Source organism: Macrotis lagotis, chromosome 1 (assembly GCF_037893015.1).
Source record: "Macrotis lagotis isolate mMagLag1 chromosome 1, bilby.v1.9.chrom.fasta, whole genome shotgun sequence".
Taxonomy (NCBI): domain Eukaryota; kingdom Metazoa; phylum Chordata; class Mammalia; order Peramelemorphia; family Peramelidae; genus Macrotis; species Macrotis lagotis.
The window spans coordinates 505,684,539-505,698,440 of NC_133658.1; the positions used below are offsets into that span (position 1 = coordinate 505,684,539).

The 13,902-nt window shown below is 36.9% G+C and overlaps 1 protein-coding gene across 1 annotated transcript in view; it reads left to right on the forward strand.

Moving 5' to 3' along the window:
- Positions 1-203: 203 nt before the first annotated feature.
- Positions 204-13,902, forward strand: part of KCNE1 (potassium voltage-gated channel subfamily E regulatory subunit 1) — a 57,187-nt gene continuing 43,488 nt past the window's right edge. Inside the window, exon 1 of the mRNA XM_074232473.1 lies at positions 204-331. The gene's annotated coding sequence lies outside the window, so the exon portion shown is untranslated. The remainder of the gene's footprint in view (positions 332-13,902) is intronic.

The following is a 13,902-nucleotide window of genomic DNA, read 5'->3' on the forward strand; positions in this document are numbered from 1 at the left end:
AAATGCTGCTTTGACTTCCAACATTCTTATGTTCTGATGTTTTATCATATATCACAGTTGTTCATGTACTGATAGTACCCCTTCACTAGATTGAAACCTCTGAGAAGGGAGAATCACATCTTATTTAAACTTTCTATCTGCCTCTGCACTTACCATAATGTTATGAACACTATACTTGAATCGAAGACTAGGCATGATGGTGACAATGGCCATTATCTCCTCATCAAGTACAGTAGAGTAGAATGGGATCATCAGTGATCACCAATCCTTTCCCATCAAGCAGTTTGCTTCCTCTCACAAGACAACTAGGGATTGGATACAGAAAATCCTGGTAAGTGGTGATGGGGGCGGGGGGATGAGAATTATTCCTAAAGGAACATGATATTGGGAGATGGGGGAGATGATGATTAGACATTCTGAAGCAGACTGTATTCAATGCCAGTGCAATCTAACAAACATTTATTGAGAAGTCTAATGGTTTTCTATCGAAAATGCCTGTTGTTTCTGTCAATTGGAGGTGACAGTGGAGAGAACAGTTTAATAACACAGGAAAAACAGAGTATGTAAGCTTTTTGAGGTCACAAATGCCATTTTCTTTATCTATAATAGACATATCTTCTCATTATAAACTTTTACAAGGAAAAACATTAATGAGAACAATGCAAAGTCAGTCATTACTGGGAAAGGTGAAGTTAGGAAGAAAAAAGAATGCATTTCAATCTGTGTGTTTCTGTATTTGTTTCTGTTAATGGTTAGTATGAATGTGAAGTTTCATGGCACAGGATCATTGCTTCAACTCATTCTTCTCCCTCTTTATGAGTCTTTAAGTAAAAAGATTGAGACTAAGAGCCCTTAAGATAATGGTAAGAATGCTTAGAGGGTTGCTGGAAACATTTTTTGAATTGCTTTCCCAAGACTGACTGACTGAAATCTTGGGGAAGTTTCTTCATGTCTTTCTATAAAAAATGATATTATATTTGTCAATAGATTTTATTTATACATTGCACTGAATTTCTGCCACAAGAGAATATATGAAGAAGAAAAATAATTTCTGTTACCCAAGGATATCAACAGGAGAGAGAGTGAAGAGATACCGTAGCTCTTAATTCCTTTCTAGGATTCCAGAATGGATTGAAAATGAGGTGGACACTTTGATCTTTTGATTTAGACTTCAGGGTCCGACTGTACATGGCTTTGGTTTTAACCATACCTGGTCAAAGAACATGACAAGCTAAAGCGTTTTATTTACCATTCCTTGGGGAAATCCAGTTTATATGACTGTCTGTCCGAGCTTATCTGAGAGCTCCCTGTAATCACTGTCTTCAAGGATTTTGCAAGAGCATCCCTGGTCCTTTCTCGTTAAGCTTGTCTACCATGACATCCCATGCCACCTCCTGCAGCGCACAAGACCAACAGTGGATGGTGGAGGTGGGGGAAGCCCGCTGGGCAGGTGTGCGTCTGCCTAAACCAAGCTGGAGTCTGGTCTCGCCCCCGGGCCGGGTCTTTAGAGAGATGCCTTGGTTGAGCTGGGAGTCCGAAGCAATCCCGGATCTTGGGAGCCGGGCGGGGCGAGATGGAGAAGGTAGGGGGAGGCGGGGGCCTACCGGCTCCTGGGAAGTCACTTTGAGGCGTCAACACCCTCCCAACGCCTCCCCTTCCCCTGCCACAGGAGGGAGCGTGGCTCAGGAGGGTTTGCTCCCTCTGCTCCTACCTGCGCCGGGCTGCGTTCACAAGCTGCTCCTCACCTCACTTTCCTTCCCCTGGCATATTTTTAGGTAAGGAGCGGATTTATACCTTTAGACTCCGCGGAAAGTTTAGCTGGGCCCCTAAATCTTGCAACTTAAGGAGAAAATGCACGAATATAGACTGATCTTTTGGACTAAGTTAACTTATTCACCTTTATTTAGACAAACCCTTTCAAGATGATGAAAATACCTATCTAGATTTAAGGCTTTAAATTGTATAAGTATTTTTTAACATTTTTTTTAAAATTTGATTTAGTATTTCAGAAGACTGAGCATACATAATAGTTTGTATTTATTAATTACAAACCCTTCTTACCTGTTCCCTAAAAGAGGTCCCCATTAACTTCTGCTAGAGAGCTTTGGGGTAGAGGTGGGGGTGAGGGGAGTAAGTAGTCTGAGTAGCCATATGGCTACCTGAAAGTGAAATTTGTTTTCTTTTAAATATTCTAAGCTTTCTTTTATTGAAACAGACTCTTACACAGGTGTCCATTAATGATTCTTTGCTGTATCATTTAAATACAGAAGGGTAGGAAATAGAAGGGAAAGAAAAGTTGAAGGAAAGACATAAACTACAGCCTCTGTGTCTGATGTCCCAGGCAGCTGTCTTCGCATTGGCTGTCCCTTCTAACCAGAATGTTGTCTTCTCATCTCCACCTCTTAGTTTTCCTGACTTTCTTCAAGATTAGACTCAAATTCTGTATTCTTCATCACAGAGATGCATGCTTGTGTGTGTATAATGCATGTGGGCTCCTTAAGAGCAGGGACTATTTGTCTTTTTTTCATATGCTCTACTTTTAGCATAGTGATGCCCCAGAATGAATTTAAGAAATGCTTACTGTCTGATTGACTGGTTGAGTGGTTCTTGGTGAGAATTCATTAGCTCAGAACCTCTTCTCTGGGGTAAGAAGGAAACATTTTATGGTCTTTACAGATCTTCCTGTAAGAAGTACTACTGGAACTTAGTACTAGGGAAGTCAACCTGTAACATCTCTGTCTCCTCACCTTTACTTTACAGTTTCATGTACATTAGAATAATTATCAAAACCTCAGGGAAAACCTTGCTTTCTGGGATCGGAAAAAAAAATATTCTTCTGTCCCAGAAGAGTGGACTTAGATGCTGTTCTGATTTTGCCACATAACTAGCTGTGTAGCACAGAGCTATCTTCACCTCTCTGATTCTCACTTTCAAAAAGAAGGGGACGACTTGTCTTCCTTTGGGAAGCTAGCCTGGTCTTGAGGAGTATCATCCTTCAAATAAACTCTCCTCCTATCCTTTCTTACCCTGATAACTAGTCTTCTTTTAGGAAGCAAACTTATTCTGGGGGGATCAGGATACCCTAAATAAACTCTCAAGCTCCTTTACTTTTACTGCTTATCTTCTCATTCTCCTAACTATACCTTTACTATTCATCCTCTCATAGCTGTTGCTGTTGCTGCTGCAGCTAATTTTTCTTTCCTTTAGCTTCTGCTAGCCACTGGAATACTTAAATAACCCTTTTTATACCTAAAAAAATTGAAAAGAAAAGAAGGGGGTGGGTTAGATAACATTAGCCACTCCTTTAAACTCCAACATCCGGATTATGACACTGGAAAAGATGTTAAGCTACAGAGTCAGAGGACTTAGGGTTGGATGCTAGTTCTACCACTTATAACCTCTGTGCAATTAGATAGGTCATTACACATTTCTGTGCCTCAGTTTCCTCATCTGTGAAGGTGAAAAGATTGGAACAGATGCCCTCTAATGTCAGTGGTCTCTTAAATCTATAATCTAGTAATAACTATAATTGCCTTAGTAATATTTAAAAAGTAGGTAAGAACGGGGCAGCTAGGTGGTGCAGTGGATAGAGAAACAGCCCTGGAGTCAGGAGTACCTGAGTTTAAATCCGTCCTCAGACACTTAATAATTACCTAGTTGTGTGGCCTTGAGCAAGCCACTTAAGCCCATTTGCCTTGCAAAAAAAAAACCTAAAAAAAAGTAGGTAAGATGTAGGAGAAAATCTCCCATTTTCTTATGATATTTCTACCAGGCACTAAAACTTAGGGCTTTTGGGTTAGTCCTGGAAGCATTACAGGAACTTGACATTGATTTATCCATTTAGCAAATATTCACTAGGCATTTTATGTGTCCATAGTGGTGATGATGTTTGTCCTTCGTTCTCAAAGACCACATGAGGGAGATGATACCATGACATGCACTTGGACTGGATTTGAGTGAGGGGGTACTGTGCTAAGTCACCAGTCTCACTCTCTCCTCCAAAGCCATCTGGGTCCAGTGGCCAGATATGATGCAGGGTAACTGGAGGTGGCCCTGGATATGAGGCAATCAGGGCTAAGCTACTTACCCAAGATCAGACAGCTAAATGTCTGAGTCTGGATTTTTACCTCAGGTCTTCCTAACTTCAGGGCCAGTGTCCTACTCATTGAAGGCTAGTCTTCAAGTCAGGAAGATGTGTTCTAGTCTATTTAAGCTATTAAAACTTAAAACTGAATTAAAACTTTGAGGGTGTCCTTGTGAATGACTCTGGACAAGTTCCTCTCAGTTCTTCAAATAACTCTCTTAGATTATAAGCTATAGATCAAATGCCTACTTCCAGTGATGGAGTTTCCTCACTAGGATTTCTCTACACTAATGACATCAAAGATAGAGACAAAATATATGTAATAGGCAATACAAAGTAGAAAGCCCAAAGAAGTTCCTTCACTCATGGAACCCACATAATATAATAATAACAATGAGTTAAAATGCAGTTGTAAATCAACAACCTGGATATACATAATAGAAGTTGTTTTTTCAGTCATGTCCAATTCTCTGTGAGGATTTTCTTGGCAAAGGTACTGGATTAATTTGCTATTTCCTTCTCAAGCTCATTTTAGAAATAAGAAATAAGAAACTGGAGCAATCAGGGTACATGATTTAAAGACTAGAAAGACTACCTCAAAACCAGGGACATACAGCAATTAAATGTCTAAGGCTAGATTGGAACTCAGAAAGATGAGTCTTCCTGACTCTGGACTTGGCACTCCATTGCCCTATCTAGTAATCCATACTATTATTTACAATATTTTTATTTGGACTTTTCAGATTATTATATATCAGTTGGCCAAAATTGTATTTGAATCACTGTTGAGAAAAATGGATGGTTCAGTGGTCATTTACCCAAACATTTATAATCTGCTTAAATGCTAGGGAAACAACTTTCTATCAATAAACAATTACCTTAATTGGTGTATGGTTATCTATAAAGTAATGAAGAATAGACAGATTTTCATCTCAGTTTCTCCATTGTTAGAGAAAATAATTCCTTCCTGTTTTCCTGTGATTTGTTCCGTTTATATTGACTATAAATAGATAAAATAATTTGACTGAAAGCATGACTTATTCTGAGAGTAAATTTCAGGAGAAAATAGTTTTGATATCATGAAGAGAGAAATCTTGCTTAAAGAAATAGATGTGCACACAAATAGTTCAATGTATATTGTTTTAAAATATTGTTAAAAGCTATGAGAGAATTCATTATTGAAGCAACTGCTTTTATCATGTAAATGATCCTAAAATTTATCTTTGGTAAGTTAATTATTTTCATACACATGATTATCTTGAAGAAAGATCATACCTGTACACAGTAACCTTTTGTGGTAATTATTGAAATATATTACAGAAGAAATGCTTTGACATATATGTATCAGGCTTCATTAGGCCCTATAAAATTTAGAGTCTAAATCCTCTCATTGATGAGTATATAAATATTAAAGAAATCCTTAGTTCCAGAATGAAGGATATTTCTTTTTCAGAGAGCTGGAAGTAAGAGATCATCCTCTCTAATCCTTTGCCTATACTACCATTGAAGTTGTATTTTAAATGCTATAGTTAGTGCTGCATATATTGGGGGGTAGAAATGCTGATTAAAAAGTGAACTAAATTTCTGCACCTTAGGTTTTAATAACTTAAAATTTCTCTAAGACTTTGGGACACCATATCTATCATTACAGTATTATTAATAACTCAGTATGTGCTATAGTGAAAAGAGTAAAATGATAAAGTGGAAAAGATTAGCAAGGATTTCCTAGGACATATTTTGAGATCTTTTTGAGATCATACTTTTACTTCAGCATCCTATAAAAAGAAAAGGATTGATTGGATCTGGAATTTCATTGGCATAAGGGGCTTTCAGGTTAAAAACTCCCTCAACCAATGCAGACATTGTCTGTAATTTATGATCTTAAAAAGTTGCCTTAGAGTACTGAGGGTTTGAATGGACTTGGCCAGGGTCACACAATCAGTTTGTTGTTCAGAAGTGGAACTTGAACCCAGATGTCCCTGGCTTTGAGGCAGTCTTTCTATTCTTTAAATCATATTTCTATTCTTTCACAGTAGAAATGTGAAAGGCAGTTATTGTTACCTCGATTGCTCCTAATTGCCAAATGGAATAATATAGCCTGGTTTATACAAGTCATAAAATCATAGGAATGTAGATTTAGAATAGAAGGGATTAAACAAGGGTCATCCAGTTCAACTCCTTCATTATACTTATGAGGAAATTAAGATTGAGAGAGGTGGAGAGACTTGCCTAAGAGACTTGTCACATAGCTTGTAAATCACAGGTCTGAGATTTAAACCTAGTATAGTTTACTGCTAGTTACTCTTTTCACTGTATCTCATACATAGTTGTAAATATTATTATAATTATATACATGGTGTGCTCTAAAATTTTAATACCACTTTAAGCTATTAAAACTTAAGCTATTTTAAGATAGGTATATTACATTTATTAAAACTTAAAGCCACACTAAGATTCTTTGGAATATCCCATACTTAAATTTAAATTTTAATATATTTCCTAATATCTATGGGGTATTTAATTGTGTTTGTACAACATTATTATTATTTTCTGTCATCATAGCTTGGCTCTGATCTTTTGTCACAGCAAATCCCAATCTCTGTCAGGTCCTACTTTCCTGGAAAAGTTTCAATAACAGACCAGGAGATGAAACCACATGCACCTAAGTGTGGAGAGACTCATTACTAGAATATTAGCCTTTAATTTTCTTTAGATACAGAAATTAATGAAGATCATCTAGTTCTAGTATATTGTGTGGAGGGATTGTGATTTGTCTGCTCAGAGAGCACCCACACTGGAGAAGGAAAATCTCTAAAGTGTACAATAAGTGAATTTATTATTAGCTTTGGCATCTATTACTATTTTTGATATCCAAAGAGGATGATGCGAATGACTGTGATTCCCACCTCCACACAAGTGTTTATAAATTTGGGTGACTGAAAAGACTCAGGAAACAATGCCCAGTTTTATCTACAATGTTCATTTGGACAAATACTCATGTTTACAAGAGCCTTGAAAAGTTCTTTAAGATCTCATTCATGTCTTGCAACCAAACTTGTGTGATAGGTACTACAAAGTTTACAAAGATTAGATGACTTTCTTGTGGTCACACAACTAATATGTGTCACAAAAAAAAGTGGAATTCAAACCTAAGTCTCCTGGTTCAATATTCTACATATTATATCACAATGATAGAAGATGACGAGTGTTCATGAAGATTTGGAGCTATGATTTTGACAACTGGTTGACTGGGGATTCCAATTTACCAGGGCTCATAATTTCAAAGTATAACTTACTCAGGCTGATTTTTGAGGTCACATTCCTGGAAAGTGGATCTTTTTCATGAATATTTATAAAGTTGGGCTCCCCCCCTTTTTTATTGCAATTACCTTATCTTACCACCTACCCAAAAACCTCCTTGGGGATCCTGCATCCATTCTCCACGCAAAATGTTTTCTCTTTGATATAGATGCCAGGGGTTTTTATTATCCTGCCTACCAACTTCCCCCCCTCTTCTTTTAGGTCCTAGCTTACATTATAGTGAATGTATACCATATGTGCACAAATAAGCATGGAACAAGGAAAATTGTCTAGTTTTCTGAAGAAGAATGAAATGGCAAACTTCTCCAATGGATTCTTTTGTCAAGAAAACTTTAAATGGGATCATGAAGAATTGAAACAACTGAAATAATAATAAGAAAGGAAAATTTGAGGAGAGATATAGTCCTAATAACTAAGAGATTCAGAGAAGGCTTCACAGAGGGAGTATCATTTGATCTGCTCCTCAAGGTAAAACAAGAATTTGGAGGGACAGAGATAATAGCTAATAATAAAAATAATGACAAATATTTCTGTAATATTAACTATGTGCTAAGTGTATCACAATTATTTTTTCATTTTATTCTCACAATAAACCTGGGAGGTAGATGTTATTACTATCTCCATGTTACAAATGAAGAGATTAAATGACTGATCCAAGTCACACAATTGTGTCTGAGGTCAAATTCAGGAATAGAATCCACTGTATTTCCTAATTGCCTCTACAAGGGAGGAATGCAAACCAAAATTGACAGCCTACTGGTTTATTTTGGAATAGGGTGTGAGATCTAGTTTTCCCCATACTACTTTCCACTTTTCCCAACAGTTTTTGTTAAATAGTAAGTTCTTATTCCAGAGGCTGATGTCTTTGGGTTTGTCAAATAGCAGATTACTGTAGCCCTTTACTGTGGTTTCTTTTGAACCTATCCTAATCCATTGGTCCATTACTCTATTTCTTAACCAGTATCAGGCAGTTTTGATTAAAACAGGCAAGATTTCAACATTACCTCTAATACTCTGTCCTTCAAAGCTAATGGATGGTGTTGGAGAGAGTGAAGGATGCACCAGAATGAAATAATCCATCAGTGGCATCTGCTTTCTGCACCATTTGAGCTCCTAAGGGTCTAGGAGTATGAGAGCAAAGCTGAAGCAAATTGATATTTAACACTGAATTTGCCATCAATGATGGGACTGACACCTTAATGTCTCTGGGCAGGTGGTGGATTGGGCCAACAAAAGCTGCAGACATTCCAACTCAAAGTTTATCTAACACCTTCATTTTCTCACTAAACTGCATCATGCTTGAGTTTAGAGCCCAAAGAACCTGTACTATATATGAGGAGCGTAATTAAAACACAAAACTTGAGTTTTAAATGCAAACAATTAAATATGTAATGAATTTCCAGGAATTCTTTGCAGTGGTAAGGTGAATAAGACCAGGGTTTAATAAGACCTAGTAGAATGCCAGTCACTCCACTAACTTGTAAGCATCTCACCTCTAATTTTTTTTTCTCTACTGAAAATAGCCAGGAATTTATATGGTTGCCAACACACAAGTGAAAATGAGGTTACTAATAAAATCACTTGAATGTTTGAAGTAATGAAAGGTAAATACCTGAATATAGGGAACTGACTTTAATATGAAAATAACAGATTATAGAGTACTTTAAATTCTAGGTTAATAAATTTGTATTTTTGATGTAATGAGAGTTTGCTCAGGGAATGATGTTTTTAGCCAGACCTGAAACTTAGGAAGATTATATCATCAGACATTCAAAAAATATTTATTAAGGGCCTAATATGTACCAGTCATAATATATATGCAGAGAAAGACAAAAGACAGTCCCTGTCTTCACAGAGCTTACAATCTAATGGAGGAAGATGTGAATGGATCCAACCATTCTGGAGAGCAATATGGAACTATGCTGAAAGAAGAGGAGGGGATGGAGTGGGGAGGAAGACAGTGCATGGTATGATGGAGAAGGCAGAGGAATTAATTTGATTGGGAAATGAAAGGCTTAGCTGATTTGGGTGAGCTCTTTAAATGGAAGTTCTGGGAGGAGATCTTCACCCTCCAATGAGGGAAGGAATCTTAGAATACTGGTTCCAAAGACCAAGTGATCTTGCAAGATAAAAACAGTTCTTGGTACATAATGGAAAGGTCCAGAGGAATACAGACAGGTGGAAAATGGTTTTGGTAAGGGAGAGCCTGGAAATAAGGAGACCAATCTTGAGACATTATAGCAGTCTAATGTCTCAATAGAATGAACAATATTACAACTTATTGGACAGAGCATGTATTTGGTCTGACTAAATAGCATTTCAATCTGAAAGAATAATAGAATTTTAATGCCAGAATTGATCTTAAAGATCATCTACTGCAGTGCCTTCATTTTCCATTATTTAAGGTGAAAATACTGGGCAACTATAGGAAGGAAGGTGTTCTCACTCCCTTTTCTCTGGCTACTATCCATGAAAGGAGAGCATTCCTGGATTGTTCAGCCACTTCTCTTCCTACCATGACCTACTCCCTGATGCTGGGTAGATAATCCTTGGTTGTAATACTAGCTCCTTCACCTTCTAGAATGTAATATTCTAAACCCTCTGCTCCGTTAAAGTAGGAGCTGCTAAATGTTGTGTGATTCTGTTTGTGGCACTAAAATATTTGAATTGTTTCTTTCTGGCTATTTACAATATTTTCTCCTTGGCCTTGGAAACTCTGGAATTTGGTTATTAATATTCATGAGAATTTTTATTTAGGATCTCTTTTAAGAAGTGATCAGTGGATTCTCTTGATTTCTATTGAATCTCCTGGATCTAATTTATTTCCTAAATAATTTTTTGAAATATGATGTCTAGGCTCTTTTTTTATAAAGTGAGCAACTGAGGGTGAGTGATGTTAAGTTTTTACCCAATTAAAGAAACAGCAAATGAGAAAAAAGTGGTAAAGTCAATAACCTCATTAATTTGATTAGTTGAGAAGTTCTTTCAAAAGATTATAAATTATCTCTATTCAAAAAAGAACATTAGTTCTGCTAAATAATCCTTCAGAGTTTAGGATTCCCTTCTTGATTTTTTAATATCATAATAAAATTGTATTTGCCAAAAACATCCATTGCAAAAATTTCCAGGCACACACAGGCTTTATTACAACCCTAAACAAAGTCAAGTGGTAAAGTCAAAACTAGATACCCTTCCAAAACAAACAAACAAAAAACTACATTTGCTTAATCCATTTGGGTATGCACCTTACCTTAGCACTGTAAGCACAAAGGAACATAATAATAACTCATATAATATCCCCCTTTATGGGTATAAAACACTTTAACTCAACAATGCTATGAGGTAGGTGAGTCAAATGTTATTTTGTCACAAGAAGACCCTTATCTTTCTGTTAATTGGTAAGATTCTCAGCTAAACTACTGGTTTCTTTCCTCTTTTGTCTTCTGCTTCTATCGTGAATCTTTTCAGTACATAGGTATTACTTTTATTCACCTTACTGTTCCATTTCTTAATATATCTCCATTGATATTCTTTGAAAACTTGGATAAAATAGATTATTTAACTTGGCTACATAAGTGAAAGAGCTAGGATTCCTGACTCCAAACACATATAAATGGTGCTAGTGAGTGATAATACTATTTATTATCCCCTTTGTAGTCATAAGTAAGCTGAGATACCAAAAATGTAGGGCTCCCCTCAGGTCAAGCAGTTTCTCAATGACTAGCATGACTTGGAATTCACATCAGCTGGCTTTCAGCCCAGATCCCTTCCACTGTGGAACTAACCTTAGAATCAATTCTAAGATAGGAAGGAAAGTGCCAGTTCTAGCAGAATATTGTTCTAAAAGCTTTTAGTCTGATATCAAAGCAGATAAATTATCAATTTAAGTTAGTGTAACAGTAATAGGGGAACATGTAGTACAGGTTGTTGGATTTAGGAAGCAACTTAGTTCTCCAAAGTTCCTACCACTTTCTCCCTCTTCCTAGGAGAAGTTCTGAGTTTCATGCGAAATTCCCTGTCTACATCAGGCCATTGCTTAGTTCTTTAGGAATTCTATCACTTATAATAGGTCAGACTAGTTAACTGTTATCCATATTTATAGGATTGAGTTTCACCATTTTTAAAGTTCTTTAGGGATTCTATCACATATAATAGGTCAGAGTAGTTATCTGTTATCCCTGTTTATAAGGATTGATTTCCATCATTTTTAGAGTACTGACACCCTGCTGAAAGAACTATTTGGCAAAATATTGTCTCTATTTTAAATACTAGAGCAGCAAAAGAAAGTATGTATGTATGTATGTATGTACACATCTATGTATACTTATAGACAGCAGGAAGTGCTATGCAGGGCAAAGCTAGCTAACTGATATTTGCTCCATTTTATTCCCCCTTCCTTCTGGAAAGGGGTAGAATGTATGCTTACCCAAAACACCCTACTCTGGTCTTCTCCTTTGCCTCATGTTAAAAAAAAAAACAACTAAGAGGTAGCCAAGTTGCACAGTGGTTAGAGCACCAGCCCTGGAGTCAGGAAGACCTGAGTTCAAATCTGGATTCAAGACACTTAATAATTACCTAGCTGTGTGACTTGGCCAAGTCACTTAACCCCATCACTTTGCAAAAAAACACCAAAAGCCAAAAAGTCATTTCTCTTTAAGGCCTTCCATTCTATAGAAAATTAAATATAAAATTAAATATAAAATACAAGGTAGATATAAAAGTTATTTCTGGATGGAGGTGCTTGCATGAATGTTGGGGGGGGGGCAATCAGGATAGGTTTCCTGTAGGAATGCCATGATGTAGAACTGAAGGAAGAATGTATTTCAGACTTGAGAGTTAGCCTTAACAAAGTCATGAAGGTAGGAAACTGAATGACAGGAAAGAAGGAACAAAATACCAGTTTGTCAGGAATGTAGAATTCATGAAAGAGTGTAATGTGCAATAAATGTGGAAAGGCGCTAGATTGAAAAAGTCTTTAAAGGCCAAACAGGAGAGTTTTATCCTAGAAACAAGAGGAAGTTTCTCTTGGAGAACCTGGAGCTCTTAAGCAGAAGAGTACAATAGTCAGATCTATGCTTTAGAATTTGACAGCTATATGGTGGGGATTGGAGAGGTAGAAAAGTTGAAGACAGAGAGGCTATTACAATAGTCCAAATAGTAGTTGATATAATTCTGAACTAGACTAAGTGGAGAGAAGGAGAGTTATACTGTGGAAGTAAAATTGATAAGGACAAACAAATGAGAAGAAGAGAGAGAAAAGAAAATGTTGAGTATGACTCTAAGATTACAAACCTAGGTGACCAGAAGAATGATGGGCATTCAATAGAATTGGGAAATTAGGAAGAGGTTTTTGAGAGGAAAGATACTTTGAGTTTGAGTGGAACATCCAGAAGAGATAAGGCAGTATTTGGAGGAAGTACTAAAGGCAGTGATTTTAGAGATGAGGCAGCAAAAAGTGGTAGGGTAATTCTGGGAATCTTTCTCAGTTTCCTCCATTTAAAACCATAGGATAATGTTTATTGTGGCATAGAAGAAAGTTATCCTGGTGTCTAAATGACTGGGCCTCATTAAGTACTGCAGACTGGAAAGGTTTCAAGTATGGGACAATACTGAAATATTTGTTGTGTCCAAATACAAAAAAAAGTTTAGAGAAACTCAGCATCAATTAGTCCAATAGGTAATGAATGTTTTGGTCACATCAAGTCCTGAATTCCATCTGATAAATTATAGAAAAGCTTTGATCTGTACCTGGAGTGAATGCTCATGACAGTACAAATCTTTGAAGTTTTTTTTTTAGTTATTGCAAGGCAATGGAGTTAAGTGGCTTACCCAAGGCCACACAGCTAGATAATTATTAAGAGTCTGAGGCTGGATTTGAACTCAGGTCCTCCTAACTCCAGCACTGGTGCTCTATCCACTGCTCCACCTAGCTGCCCCTCTTTGAAGTATTTCTAAGCTGACTTAAACTCATAAATCATATCCAAACTGGGGTCATATGCCATTTTTAACATACTGACTGTTGAGGGAATAAATTCAAGCTCATTCTTCAGATGAATCAATCAGAAACACTATTTTGCTTAGTATAGTATTCAATACAGAGAGTGTACTTGAAGAATATCAAGGCCCTGTGTGGCCTTGGGCAAGCCACTTAACCCCATTTGCCTTGCAAAAAACCAAAAAAAAAAAAAAAAGGAGAACATCAAGGCCTCTGCATTGACACCTCTGGCTAGCCAATGATTCCTCTTCCTGGTTCAGGGTCAGGGAGAGGAAAAGATCTGTCAAGTATTGGAGTATTATTAAATGAGTTTTGGTCTTGTTCATCTTGGCCTAAGTAGGCAAAACAAGGAGGAGCCAGGGATGGAAGAGACACAAATTTAAGTCTTAATGTCAAGAAAAACTTTCCTACAATTATGGCTGTCTGAAAACAAAATGGGATGCTCCAGAAGACAGAGTTCTTCTTGAAGCAAAAGCTAGAAGACCCCTTGCTAGTATTGTAC